The sequence below is a fragment of the Lactuca sativa genome, chromosome 1 (genome assembly GCF_002870075.4).
Source record: "Lactuca sativa cultivar Salinas chromosome 1, Lsat_Salinas_v11, whole genome shotgun sequence".
NCBI lineage: Eukaryota > Viridiplantae > Streptophyta > Magnoliopsida > Asterales > Asteraceae > Lactuca > Lactuca sativa.
The window spans coordinates 34,695,167-34,710,329 of record NC_056623.2 but is presented as its reverse complement, the minus strand read 5'-3'; positions in this window follow the sequence as shown (position 1 = coordinate 34,710,329).

The window sequence follows — 15,163 nt, the reverse complement described above, 5'->3', positions numbered from 1 at the left end:
CTTGATCCCTCACAGATTATTTAACAAGTGTAACAACCTAAAATTTGGAATGATTTGACTTTTAGTCAAATATTGACTAAAATGGCACTTTAGTCATTTATGATAAAAAGATGAGATTATATGACATCCTCATTTTTACGATCAGAAAAGACTTTTTTATTTATGCTTATTTAAAACAGAGTGTTCTTTATATTGTGGAATTTTGTCCTATAAAAGTATTTCCAAAGAAATGTTTTTTCATTGATTATTAAATACTTGGGTTGTCATAACTGATACAAGAAACATAAGCATAAAAATGGTTACTACAGGCCTTACAACTTCTTTTATACTATGGTCTATATGTTCTTGAATCTCTCATTGGATCCAAACATCAACCCATAATATTATAATCTTTAATTATATATATTTCAACAAACAAATAACCCTATTACCCATTCCTATTATCCTCACTTTCTAATCCTTAAATAATGATCTCAAGGGATCTCTCATAAAGGATATTTTAATAGTTGCGGTCGTCATTTATTCTTCCTTAAACACCTAGGCACAGTAGTATGACAGTACTTTGGACACAATACAACAGTACGATAATATTTTTGGTAAACACAACAGTACAATAGTACTTTAGTCACAACACAGCAGGTCACAGCTTAATATTTCGCAGAGTCTTTTACTAACTAACATCTTCCTAGATGACTAGGCACATCAGTACAATAGTACTTTGGGTGAGCATATCAGTACGATTGTACTTTGAATGAGCACAAAAGTATGATAGTACTTTGGTCATAGATTATTGTTTCTCACAACCCTGTACTAACCTATAACATCCCCTCATTTATAATGTCACACAACCCTTCATTATCCTATCACAACCTCTTATTTATTTGTTTCACACATCCCTTCACTACTCAATCATATTTTAAGTATGATAACACACACATACACACACACACACACACACACATATATATATATATATATATATATATATATATATATATATATATATATATATATATATATAGTTTAATCAAGTAATAGCTATATCATGTTGCATGGATATATTAAATACAACTATGCAACATACATAGCATTTAAGCAAATCGATTATCAGTAAGTCTTAGTAAGTCTTAGTTTTATATTCCTTGCGACTAACGATAGTCTAGATTCATTACTAATCCCATTCTCTACATTAAGATATATCAAATAAGGAGCAACTAGGTAAGATCATATTGTAGGTAGGGTCTGTTTGGTATACAAAGTATATTTGTTTGGGAATCCCACTTTAAACACCTCACTAAATCTAGCCTAAACATCACCCGCGTAAGTAGATCACTCAACATTTTGTCTTGGAATTACTAATAAATCTTATATAGATTCATAACAACGATTATGAATATAAATATAAGTGTCGGCAGCGCTTCGCCTAGCACCTTGACTTTTTCTTTGATGTGACCTAAGTATGAATGTAATTAAGCCTTAGTTTTATATTCCTTGTGACTAACGATAGTCTAGATTCCTCACTAATTTCAATGTCTACATCAAGATATATCAAGTAAGGAGCAACCAGGTAAGATCATATCGTAGGTAGAGTCTGTTCGGTATACAAAGTATACTGTTTGTGAATCTCACTTTAAACATCTCATTAAATCTAGCCTAGACATCATCCCTCGTAAGTAGATCAATCATCATTTTGATTTGGAATTACTGATAAATCTTATTTATAGTTCATAATAATGACTATAAATAAAAACATAAGTTACAATTGAAGCATAAAAAGTGTAGTTTAACTTACAGAGGTTTCTGACAAAAGTCTGGATAGTCCGCGGGTAGAACTTCGACCCAAACACTTCTATCTCTACGACGACTTAGGGATTCTCTAAAAAATCTAAAATCTAGGGGAAAATCGATCTAAATTCTCATATAATCGTAGAGAGAAATTAGAAAGGTGTAAGGAATGGAATTGGGTTGTAACTGTTATTTATAGTTGGATTTCCGTCAGCTAATTCTCACTTTATTTTTAAAGTTATTGTTTTATAGGCTTAGATTGTTAAAGTCCATATAAAAATCATAACTCTTTCATACTACATCCGTTCTTGATTGTCTTTATATCGACGAAATTATATCTATGAGATCTTCAACTCTCGTCTAAATTGTTTCGACTAAAAATCAACCGAAACTCCAAGGATAACTACCCAAGTTTGAGCTTTGTAGCCTAACATTCTCCCCCTCAAGGCTTGGAATAGATGATCCGGCTTCAATCTCCAAAAATGAGCAACAAGCGAACAAAACCTCAAACGTGACAAATGTAGAAGCAACCAACAAATCTTCAAATCTTTAATGGTCTTCTAATCCGGGTTCTAGAATGTGAGGCAATACAATCCAAAGCATCAAAAGGTAATTCAGAAGTCCCTAAGTATCCAAAACTCGAAGGATAACTACCCAAGTTTGAGCCAAAAAACACATCCCAAAAATTTGCGTTATGTCCAAACCCTTCATAGAAATGGAAAACCTGAACCACTTCAGAATTTCCAATTCGAATTACTTCATAGATATTTTTTTCTTAAAGGACACATCGGTCTTCATTCATAAATGATCATTCGCCAAAAAATGAATATCCAAAAACTTTCGATTTCGAATACCCATTTCATAGTCTCTCCCTCTTTTTATAATCGAAATATGATTATAAAACTTTAAATGAGAATGAAAAAAACGCTCCATGTGGATTTGGCATTACAATCCTCCCCCGCGATACGAGCTAAAAATGAAGCAACGAATCCGGAAAAATTGAAAAAATATATATATTATCAAATTTTCGAAACATGACTTCCCGGACCCCTTTTCTCCTAAAAAATGAACACAAATGTTTATGTTGCTGGAAAATATCTTGCAAAAATAACACTCTTGAAATCTCTCAAAAAAATCTCCAAATTTTGAAATAATTTAAGTTTATGGGTAAAAAGTATCATTTTTCTGAAATTATAGCGACAAAATATGAAACTTCTGTTATCTTCTTCCCCTTATACAATCCAGATAACAAGAACACACAAGTAACGAATGTAGCAAATAGCAACAACTGAAACACCTTCTTTCGACTAAAAAAAATCAATTTTCGACTTATAACGCTCGACTCTTAATCCTTTGTCCACAACTTTCGAACTATCAGCACTTGATTTCAACTATAATATTCAAGTTTCGCATAAGAAGTCATAAAACCAAAATCGAGTCTCAAACTTTCGACCATTCATAGTCGAATTATAAGTTTCGCACAAAACACTGTCCAGATTTCGTTTTTGCTATCAAGCCCATGTCGAATCTTCCCAAAGCACAGTCGAAATCCATTCAATAACCTTCACTAATCGAGACTTCAAAATTCGAGTATTCACTCATTTCATTAGACTTACGTTTCTACACATTAACCCAACTTCAAATCCACCTCACTTTCGAATAGAAACAGCAAGTATCAATTCTAAATCCAAGATTCGACCTCACAGATTATCGACTCGACAATTCTTCAACCATTTGGCACTATATCAAGTCAATGAATCATTCGAATCAAAAAACTTTCAACCAATCATTGCGAGACCAGTTGACGTGATATACATTAAGAACGAAATCAAGACCAGATTGAGATATCAAAGTCGAAACCCACTACAAATACGAGACCAGTTCTTTGAACAGCTTATGAATGCGAAGAAAAGAAATGTCTTGTGAGACTTGGTCAAAACCAATTGCAAATCTATAGCAACAACTGCCTTCGATCTGATTCATCTCCTTTTTCGTTTTAGATTGTAAAGAACAACAAATGTTGACTTTGAGTTTGACTTTTCTTTGAGTCCAAATCAAAAATCGTATCCAACATTAGACATCCATTACAATCTAATTCGCTTTCACTGTTCTCCTATCAAAATCAACAAACCCCAAATCACAAATTTTCTGAACAATTTCAGATCAAACATTCTATTCTAACTGTTCTTCATTGTTGTTCATCATGTTCTTGAGTGTTCATCAACATATATCAACCCAAGTATCATCGATCAGAGTGTAAAAATCAGCACAAGATCAATCATCAAATCTCAAAATTGATCCTCAATAACAACTGAACTTAATCTCAATAAAGTGAAATATGAGTCAACAAAACGATTTCCAAGAAAAAAAATTGAGACAGAAGTTAAAATCGATAAATAGATAGGACGATAGATGATAATCTCTTAATGAAAGAAGATCGATTTAATTAAAACACTGTAAAGAAACAGTTCAATCGACACCTATTCAACTGATTCAAGATGATCGGACTAAGATTGAAAAAAAAAATAGATGATACACAAACACAAATTTGTATGTGTTGAGAGTAGTGAATCAAGAAAGTATAGTAACAAATTTTGGGGTCAAAATCTGAAGTAAAGAATATGAGAATTGGGCTTAAAAGATGAATCATGAGAATTAGTCGTGAATCAAAATAATTGTATTATTGGATTGGAATTTTGATTTAAAAAAATAGATCAAGAATAAATTGGACTCAATTTTAATGAAAAATAATTGGATCAAGAAGTTTTGAATGATAAGCAAATACATTTAATGGAATCAAAACGATCAAAAATGATTTCAAAAACATGACGCGCCTTCCGAATCTGTTCCAGCAACGAAGTAATCACGGTCATCCTCAAGCATATACCTTAAATCGGAGCCGCGACCGCCTTGCGGCTGAGAGCATCGGCCACCATATTGGTCTTTACTGGGTGGTAAAGGATCTCGCAATCATAATCCTTCACCACATATAACCAACGACGCTGTCTCATATTCAGGTTCGGTTGATATCAAATACCCCAGGATCTTGTGGTCCGTATAAATAGTACAACGAACCCCATAGAGGTAATGTCGTCAGATCTTGAGGGCGAAAACCACAGCCCCCAGCTCCAAATCATGTGTCGGATAATTTGTCTCATGAGGCTTCAACTGCCTTGAAGCGTAAGCGATCATGCGGCCTCATTGCATCAAAAATGCATCAAAACTCATGATCGAAGCATCACAATAAATCATAAAATCATCGACACCCTCCGGAAAGGTCAAAATTGGTGCCTCACACAATCATTGTCTAAGAGTCTCGAAAGCTACCTGATGCTGAGGCCCCAGCGAAATGTCACTGACTTCTTGGTCCGTCGGGTCAATGGAACAACAATCTTAGAGAAATCGTGGATGAACCTCCGATAGTAACCCACCAGACCAAGGAAACTTCGAATCTCATATGGAGACCTCGGAACCTCCCACTGCATCACAACCTCAACCTTGGCCAGATCCACCACAATATCCTTTCTGACTGACAAGGTGTGTAACATACACGTTAAAAATATAATATTAAAAATGAAGACAAAATTAGCCGACGGAGTCTAAACGAAAGTTGTAGAGTATAATCTCACTTATGCATGGATATAAAAAAAACGTCAAAAACGGAGCTCGTATGCAAAAGATATGAATTTTTGAAGTTTTGAGCACAAACTTCGAAGCTTATTTGAAGGGAACGCGCTGCGTTCAGAGGAACGCCCTGGTTTGCATGAAGTGGACACGTATCTCGCATCTTGACACGTCTGAAGTCACGCACCCACCAGAACGCGTTGTGTTCAGCCTGGCCAGCTTACTATAAATAGAAAGCGAAGGCTTCCGGATTTTGTTTAGAATTCTCACATCTTTCACCTTCTACTCCCTCCCAAACTCTCCTAACCCCCCCCCCCCCCCCCCCGCCCCTCGAAGTGTAGGTATCATCCCGACACCCAAAGTAAGTCCCGAAGCCCTGAAGTTCTCAAGAAAATCATCTTACTAGTCGAAACTCTGCCCGAGTAAGGCCCGGTTTTCAACTAAAATCTTTGGTTTCGTCACAGAAAGTCACTTTTAGAGTCGAAGTACTGCCCAAATTATCATTTATTCCTTCAGTTATTTCACGGTGAGTTCAATATATAGGAACAATTGTATGTTATGTCTTATATTTGCTATGTGTTTTTCTGTATTATTATTCCGTGCTATTATGGTAGCAAAGTTGTACCTTTGACCATGTGATCAGTGGAAGGACTTAGATTCATAGTGGTATTGGGATGTAGCCTCTGGCCGTGTAGAGCATGTCTCGTAAGAGAATGACTCCTACCCCTATGGCATTGGCAGAAGGTTAGATAGGGCTAAAAGCCTAAAATCTACCAAAATGTTTAAATCAGAAAGTGCATGTCTTATGTGCCATTTGGGCCGAAACTTTGTTGATGTATATTAAGTATTGAAATTGTTATGTCTCATTGATTGTATATATTTGAATCAAATCATTGATTGATATGGAAAGTTTGTCACATGATTCACATATGTCTTTTTTGTTCCTTGTTCCTCTTTGCTTCTGCCATATTAAAGTATATATATATATGGCATAACGTTATATTGTATCTATTATTGAACTCACTAAGCGTCACCGCTTACCCCTCTCAGTGTTTAACAATTGCAGGTAATAAGCATCCAGTATAGTCATATACTGAAAGAAGATTTTGAATAGTTAAAACTATTACTTTTGTATTTAGTACTCATGTATGTATAAAACTATAATATCCTGGGTAGTTATGTAATATATAACACTTTGTAATAGTCTAAACAGCCGGTTTGTATCTAGACTTTTGTAATCAAATTATCAATGTAAAATATTATTTATGAATATGCATGTAGCATGTTTTGGAGTAATATTGTCTCAAGTATGAAAGTGTGGGTCTTTCAAGGTGCCCCAGAACTGCATCTCACGCAACCAGAACTCGCACTTGGAGAACTTTGCAAAAAGTCTCTCCCTCCTCAAGATCTCAAGCACCTCCCTCAAGTGCTCCTCGTGTTGCTCCTGCGTCTTGGAATAGACCAAGATATCATTAATAAAGACTATCACAGACCGATCCAGCATCGGCATGCACACGCGATTCATGAGATCCATGAATGTGGATGAAGCATTGGTGAGCCCGAAAGGCATCACCACGAACTCATATTGACCATATCGAGTCCGAAAAGTTATCTTTTGCACATCGACGAGTCGGCCTCATGGACTCGGTGAGTCCGGTCTGAAGAGGGAAACCCTAAATCCGGAACTTTGGGCACTATTTATGCATCTTATTCTCTCCATTAGGCTTCCTTATAGCCTCTCTCATCTAGAACCCAAAACCCTAAGCGTCCATTATTGCTCGTTTAAGTTTCTTGCCATTTTTGGGTGATTTGAAGAAGAAGGAAGGAAGGAACACCATTGGGGATTCAAGGAATTGTAGTAGATCCAGAGTTTGAGGGCCTTTCCAGAGCATTTGAAGGTAATAAGTCGTTACCTTCACTCTTTTGAATATAGTTTTCCCTTGGTTGTGAGATTTGGGGTTTTTATGCCATTTTTAAGAACCAATTCGAGTTAGAAGCCCAGATCTGAAGTTGCTACTTCAGATCTAAGCATATCTTGGCCTAGAGAAGCATAAAGTAAATGTCCTTGGGTTGATTGTAGAGCCTCTTTGTCTTAAACCCTAGTTGAGGTTCGAATCCGAACTAACTGCTACTCACAGTCGATCACTGCCCCATTATGGTTCAACCAATCCATGCCCACGATAACCTTGTTCCCACGTAGAGGAATGGGAACCAGATCAACCGGATACCGCTCACTAAACAACAGGAGGGTACAATCTTGATGAACTCTCGCAACCCTGAGCGCCCTATCATCAGCAATCTCCACATCAAGAGGACGATCTAGCTCCCCTGAAGCTCCAGCAAATCACTTACTAAGTGCAAGAGATACAAAAGATCGGGTAGCCCCGGAATCAAATAATACCAAAGTAGAGATACCGATCACGAGGAACGATCCTAAAATAAAACACATAAGCGTAAGCAACAAATTTATATAAATAAAAAGATAAGGAGAAGATACATACTTGTCACAACATCGGGAGTTGCACGCGTCTCCTCCACCGTCAGCTGGAAAGCTCTGCTCTTCGCCACCGGTGCATCTGCTCGGCCCTGGCGACCGTCAGTAATCCTCAAAGTCATAGGCGCGGGTGCTGACACCGGTCTTGCTGCATCCAAACTTAGATAGTGGGCCTTCTTATGGCCCCTCTGATTGCAATGAAAGCAAATCAAATCAGATACCGAAGTGGTGTGGGTGGCAGCAGTACTAAAAAGGCCATATGTCCAAATGAAAGCGAAGATGACATATGGCAAAAGAATTTTCATTTATTATGGAGGATGTGAACAAATATATAAAATGATTTATATAATTTTTACATATTAATATCTATTGATGAATTTAATATTTCTAATTATAAAAAATTACAAAATCACTGGCAAAATTTGTGTTGTATTTAGAAGACATATGTGATCGTCATAAATCGTTATCAGGAAACAAAATTAACACCAAGATTGACCTTTATCCAGGTCTCAAGTTCATACAGATATCTAGAATAAATCATAATTTATCACTTATCTAAGAACTAAATTTTGATTCAGATCAAAGTTTAGTAGTTGCATTGGATGACTACTCTCTATTGATTGTTAGTGAAGTATTAGACCTTAAAAGATAATAACTTGTCCAAGTAGGAGACTATTGGAAATAATGTCCAAGGTCATTAAGTTTTTGGTAATATTTCTAATAATAATAGGTTCCTTTTGGTTTAGCCTCGTAACACAATTAGCAATATGGAAATGGAGAAAAATAAGTTATTAGTTTATTAAGTGATTAATAAATTAATAACAAAATTACATAAACGGACCCTATGGTTTACAAAATTCAAAAACCCAGTCCCTGCTAAATTTTTTGAAGCTAATGGTCCATGTTGTAACACCCAGAATCAGAAAGACCAAGAAAGGAAACAAAACCCTAAGTCAAATGGGTCAACTCGTCAAGTCCAAGGAGAAACTCGACGAGTCGGAGCGGGAACCGGGGGATCGGGTAAGTGACCAACTCGATGAGTCGGCCTCATGGACTCGGCGAGCCCGGTCTGAAGAGGGAAACCCTAAATTCGGGACTTTGGGCACTATTTATGCATCTTATTCTCTCCATTAGGGTTCCTTATAGCCTCTCTCATCTAGAACCCAAAATCCTAAGCCTCCATTATTGCTCGTTCAAGTTTCTTGCCATTTTTGGGTGATTTGAAGAAGAAGGAAGGAAGGAACACCATTGGGGATTCAAGGAATTGCAGTAGATCCAGAGTTTGAGGGCCTTTCCAGAGCATTTGAAGGTAATAAGTCGTTACCTTCACTCTTTTGAATATAGTTTTCCCTTGGTTATGAGATTTAGGGTTTTTATGCTTAGAAGCCCAGATCTGAAGTTGCTACTTCAGATCAAAGCATATCTTGGCCTAGAGAAGCATAAAGTAAATGTCCTTGGGTTGATTGTAGAGCCTCTTTATCTTAAACCCTAGTTTATAGTAATTTAAGCCTGGATCTCCTTATCTACACGTAAAGTTTGCCACTTTACGTAAGGAATAGGTCTTTGAAGAGTGGATCTACAGTTTGGAGTCCAAGCATGACTCAAATAGCCTCTGCATGTATGAAGGACTGAATAGACTCGGTGAGTCCTTCGAGTGGATTCGGCGAGTTGTATGGAGATGGGCAGGAACTCGACAAGTTGGATGAACAACTCGGCGAGTCTATTGAAGATTGCTTAGGACTCGGCGAGTCCGTTCTTGGACTCGGCGACTCTGGTCGCAGAAACCCCAAACCCTCCTAGTTAAGACTCAGACCAGTGAATTGAGTGGAGACTCAGTGAGTTGGAAAGGACATAACTCGGAAATCAGTAGACTCGGCGAGTCATGGGCTGACTCGGCGAGTCGAGTCGCGAAGGAGAAGGTTCTTGAGCTTATGAACTTGGCGAGTCAGTAGGCTGACTCGGTGAGTAGGGTCAACTAGGAAGGTTGACTTTGATAGGACTTTGACTTTGACCAGAGTTGACTTAGTTGACTGTTGAAGGGCAGTTTGGGACTAAGTGTTATATTTGGTATTAGTAGATCGGGGAGTCTTTGGAGTAGCAGTGCGGGAGTTGTCAGATAGCAGTCAGCAGGGTATCTGTAACGCCCGCAAATTCGGGCTAGTCAATTTAGAGGCAATAGGGGTCGAAAGCGACTTTTCGACAAAAGATTATTTAGAATAAATAATCTTAACTAAGTTGTAGAATATGTCACAAGGTTTCTGTACATATAAAGAACGCCGAAATCCGAGTTATAACGAAGAAGTTATGACCCGTCGAAGTTTCGCGACAGAACCGGCACGATACCGGAAAGCGTGAATAGTGAATTTACGATAGAGTGAGATTTAGACTTAGCAATCTAAACGAAAGTTGTAGAATATGTTAAACTAAGAACATCGATAAAAAGAACGCCCAAATCTGACTTCGTATGAAGAAGTTATGATTTTTCGAAGTTTCGGACTAGCAATGTACAGCCTGAAATTCGAATATTAGATCGAGCAGTTTTTAGCCGACATGACCTGAACGAGAATCGAAGATCTCGTTAAAAGTAGCGTAACAAGAAAAAGATGGGCGAAAACGGATGTCGGATGAAGAAGTTATGAGGATTTAACGGACCAATCCTGTCCCGGCCCGTTAATAATATAAAATTTAAAATCGAGCCAAAATTAGCCGACGAAGTCTAAACGAAAGTTGTAGAGTACGTTCCCACCTTCGCGTGGATATAAAGAATGTCAAAAACGGAGTTCGTATAAAAAATTTACGAATTTTTAAAGTTGAAACATGAATCTACGAAGTCTGTGCGAGGTTGATGACGTGGCTGCATCTGGGCCGCCCATTGCTGATGAAGGAACGCGCTTCGGATCTTGACATGTCGCCCTTCGCATACGCCCCGCGTCCGAGGTCAGTACGCCCCACGTACCCTCGCCTTATCTCTTCCGATGTTGCGAGCCAGCTGGTGCGAAGCTGGCACCCTTATCCGAGACTATGCCCAGCGTAGCTGCTGGACGCGCCGCGTAGTCCGAGGCTGCTGGGGCTATAAATAGCATGCGAGCCATTCCGAGTTTTTCACTCCAAATCCACTTCTTTCTCTCACTAGTTTCTCTCTCTAGCTCATCTAAACCCCCCTAAACCCTAGAAAAACCCCTTAGCACCCTAGGGAAGCCCCGAGACTCCCGAAGTCCCGAGAAAAAGGAGTTTTTCGGTTTTGAAACGCTGCTCCAAATAAATTCCGGTTCTCGATAAAATTCGTTGTAAGTGTGCTACGCTTACGCAATTTTTAATATAGCTTTCAAATAATTATAGGAATGTTATTAGGTCCTTAAAATAATTATTTGGGCTATTATTATGAGTTATATCGAGTATTATTAACGCTTAATAATACTCGGACTAATTAATTTGTCGCGGTTATCGTTAAACTAAACCCTAGTGGTATCGATATTAGGTTTTATCGAAGGAACATCGTTTTGAGAGTATTGAAGCGCTGTCCGAGTGCTGAGTCACCACCTAATCAGGTGAGTGCATAGTCCCTTTCATCTTACACATAGATATGAAGTATTTTATATAAACTACGTGCTATGTGTGCATATTATCTAAATACTTGTTGTCTATGTTGGATGAACGTTTTATACATGTTTTAAAGGATTTAAACTGTATACGTATTTTATATATACGAATATGTTGGGTATGAGATGGGTAGATGAATGATGAGAGATAGAAGATGACGTGAGTATACATTGGCAGCTATAGACTTAGTGCCTATGGGATAAACACCGGTAGCTATGGACTTAGTACATGTTAGACGTTGGTAGCTATGGATTTAGTACCTGTTAGGAATTGGTAGCTATGGACTTAGTACCTATTGAACACTGGTAGCTATGGATTTAGTACCCGATGAGTAAGATATAGCAGCTATGGATTTAGTGCCAGTCCTATAACCCTGGAAGTAAGGGACTTCGGAATAAACGAATGCAGGATAGATGACTCTTAGGTTAAATCCTTAAGAGTAAAGAAGATAACGGGGATGGGTACTTGGGTTAATTGTTTGATGATTGAACACAACAATTATACTATTGTGGGTTGAAAACCCTATGTACTCACCAGGTTTCCCAACCTGACCCACTCAGTTTATGTATATCACAGGTGACGAAGTGAAGTGACATTACACTGAGAGATTTAAAGAGATGTAGACCACTAGTGTGAATAATTGTAAGTTCTGTTTATGCTTATGTTCCTGTATTAACGATGACATCCCAAACATTTTAAAATGAAATAAATACGTTTCTTCGAAAATGTTTTAATAACGTATTTACCATGTTTTTCTGGGAACAAATTCCGAAATATTTTTATGAAATAAAGTACTCTGATTTTTATAAAGCATAAACAAAATCGGTCTTTTATGGCCGTGATTTTGGGGATGTCACAGTATCAGCAAGAACTCCAGCAGTGCAGGTGAGTTTCCTTCCAGTAGGAACGGGTCTAAGGCTACAATGCCAACCCGTTTAGTTAGCAGTAGTTTCCAGACTTCGGTTCGATGCAGTAGTTAGTATGTTTGATGCCTTCGTGGCTCAGACAGGATTTATGTGTTATGTGATCCGGGCTACGGCCTGATGCAGTATGCAGTATGTGTGTTCATGCTAGTTGATATGTTTATGTTATGATATGTTCAATCAGTTTCCGGATTTCGGTCCGATGCAGGGGGCAAGGCCCCTGTTAGTCTGGACTTCGGTCCGATGCAGGGGACAAGGTCCCAGTTAGTTTCCGGACTTCGGTCTGATGCAGGGGGCAAGGCCCCAGTAAGTCCGAACTTCGATCTGATGCAGGGGACAAGGTCCCAGTCAGTTTCCGGACTTCGGTCCGATGCAGGGGGCATGGCCCCAGTTAGTCCGGACCTCGGTCCGATGCAGGGGGCAAGGCCCCAGTAAGTCCGAACTTCGGTCTGATGCAGGGGACAAGGTCCCAGTCAGTTTCCGGACTTCGGTCCGATGCAGTGGGCATGGCCCCAGTTAGTCCGGACCTCAGTCCGATGCAGTGGGCAAGGCCCAGTATGTGCTTTGTATGTTTGTATGGTATGTGGTAGTTTGAGGGAGATCACTAAGCTTCGTACTGACGGTTTCAGTTTCTTTGGTTTCAGGTACTCAGTTTTCAAAAGAGGAGCTCGGAGCGGTTGCAGTGCACACACCATAGTTAGTTAGCCTGGGATGTTTTACTCTGATAATAAGTTTATGATTTGAATTAATACTATGAAATTATGTTACGACTTATGAAACGTTTTTTTATAAATAAGGTTTTAGTAATGTTTTAAAAGAAATTTTTAGTCGTGGAAATTGGGTCGTTACACATGTAGTTTGCAAAAGTTTCATAGAAGGTGTTGGATTAGTTTCTAAGCCCATAACTATATTTGGTATGTACTTGACCCAGTTGTAGTATGGTCCTTTTGTGTTGCCTTCACCGAAGCAACTTGATTGGATGAATAATGGAGAAAGAGGTTATTATGGTTTATTAATATATTATATGAATAAATATATTAAAGGAGAAATCATATTATTTAATTAATATTGGTCAAGAATTAATTTTGTGGTCAAAAGGATATTATTTGAACTAAGGGGACTAGAATTATAATTATAAGATAATTGGAATTTTAGTTGTGGATCCTTTAAGCAAGGGATGGATAAAATCTTATGGGGGCATAAGGATTTCATCGAAGGGCTTGATTCTATAAGATTCCTATGGGATGCTTAGGGCTTAAGCAACCCGATTAGGGATTTGACTAAAACTCTAATTCTACAGCTATATAAGGACCCCTTGGGATAGTGAAATCGGCCACTTGAAACCCTAGAAGAGTTCCACCCAATTTTGAGCATCCATTCTCCTTTCTCCATCATTCTCCAATTGCCTTGGTGTTTGTGATCGATTAGAGGTATTACACTTGTGACACTAAAGCTCTCAAATGTTGAAGATTCCTACTACAATTGAAAGGTAATCATCTACACTTGTTTTAGTCATTGATTTCGGGTTTTGTATGCTAGATTAGGGTTTGCAAGCCTTGGATAATTATTGCATGTACAAATAGAAAAACTAGATTCAATCATTAAGGTTTGCATGTACACCATAGGATTATTGTATTGCTCATAACCCAACAGAAGGTCCTTTAGTCGTTGGTGCATATCATGTGCCTAGCATGTGAGGGTATTTCGGTCTTTTTAGGTATAGCAGAGACTGAATTCATGATATTTGGTAAACTACATCAACTATTTATTGTCTTAAAATAGAAGAAATGTAAGAAAATGAAGATGGTGCATATCATGTACCTAGCATGTGAGGGTATTTCGGTCTTTTTAGGTATAGTGGAGACTGAATTCATGATATTTAGTAAACTACATCAACCATTTATGTAATTTGTCTTAAAATAGAAGAAATGTAAGAAAATGAAGAGGGTGATTCGAACTTGAGACCTCTTTCCCCTCCCCCTCCCCCTCATCACTCAAAGCCTTTAGCCACTAAGCTAAAGGCACACTTGGTTCACATTTTCTAAAACTGATTAATATTATGTAAAATCGTAAAATCATAAATAATAAAAAAAAATTAAAAAAACATATTTTTACATAAAACTTTTTTTTAATAAAACAAAATATTTTTTACGTATTGTATAAAAATAATTTTTTTACAAACAGTTTATATGTTTTTACGTATTTATTTTATGTAAACTATTTTTATGTATTTTAAAAATCGGTATAATATGTTATTACATTATTATAATCCTAAAACATATTTTCATGTTTTCATAAAAAAAGAGAAAAATAAATAAGTGTTTTTTTTGCTTTCACATAAAAAAAGTGTTTTACGTATTTATTTTATGTAAAATATTTTTTTATGAATTTAAAAATACGTTTTCGTATAATATTTTATTACATTGTTATAATCCTGAAATATACTTTTACGTTATGTTAACGGAAAGCAAAACGACAAATATAAGATATCAAATGTATTGTTTTAAATACATAAAAAACATATTTTAGATCAAATAAAAAGATAAAAATTAAAAAAATAATTAAAAAAAAAACTTATTTTTTGCGTGAAAAAAAAAACGTATTTTTTATGAAACCGTGAAAATATGTTTTAGAATTATAACAATGTAATAACATATTATACGAAAATGTTTTTTTAAAATACATAAAATAAATATATTTTATGTAAATTAAATACATAAAAAATATATATTGTTTG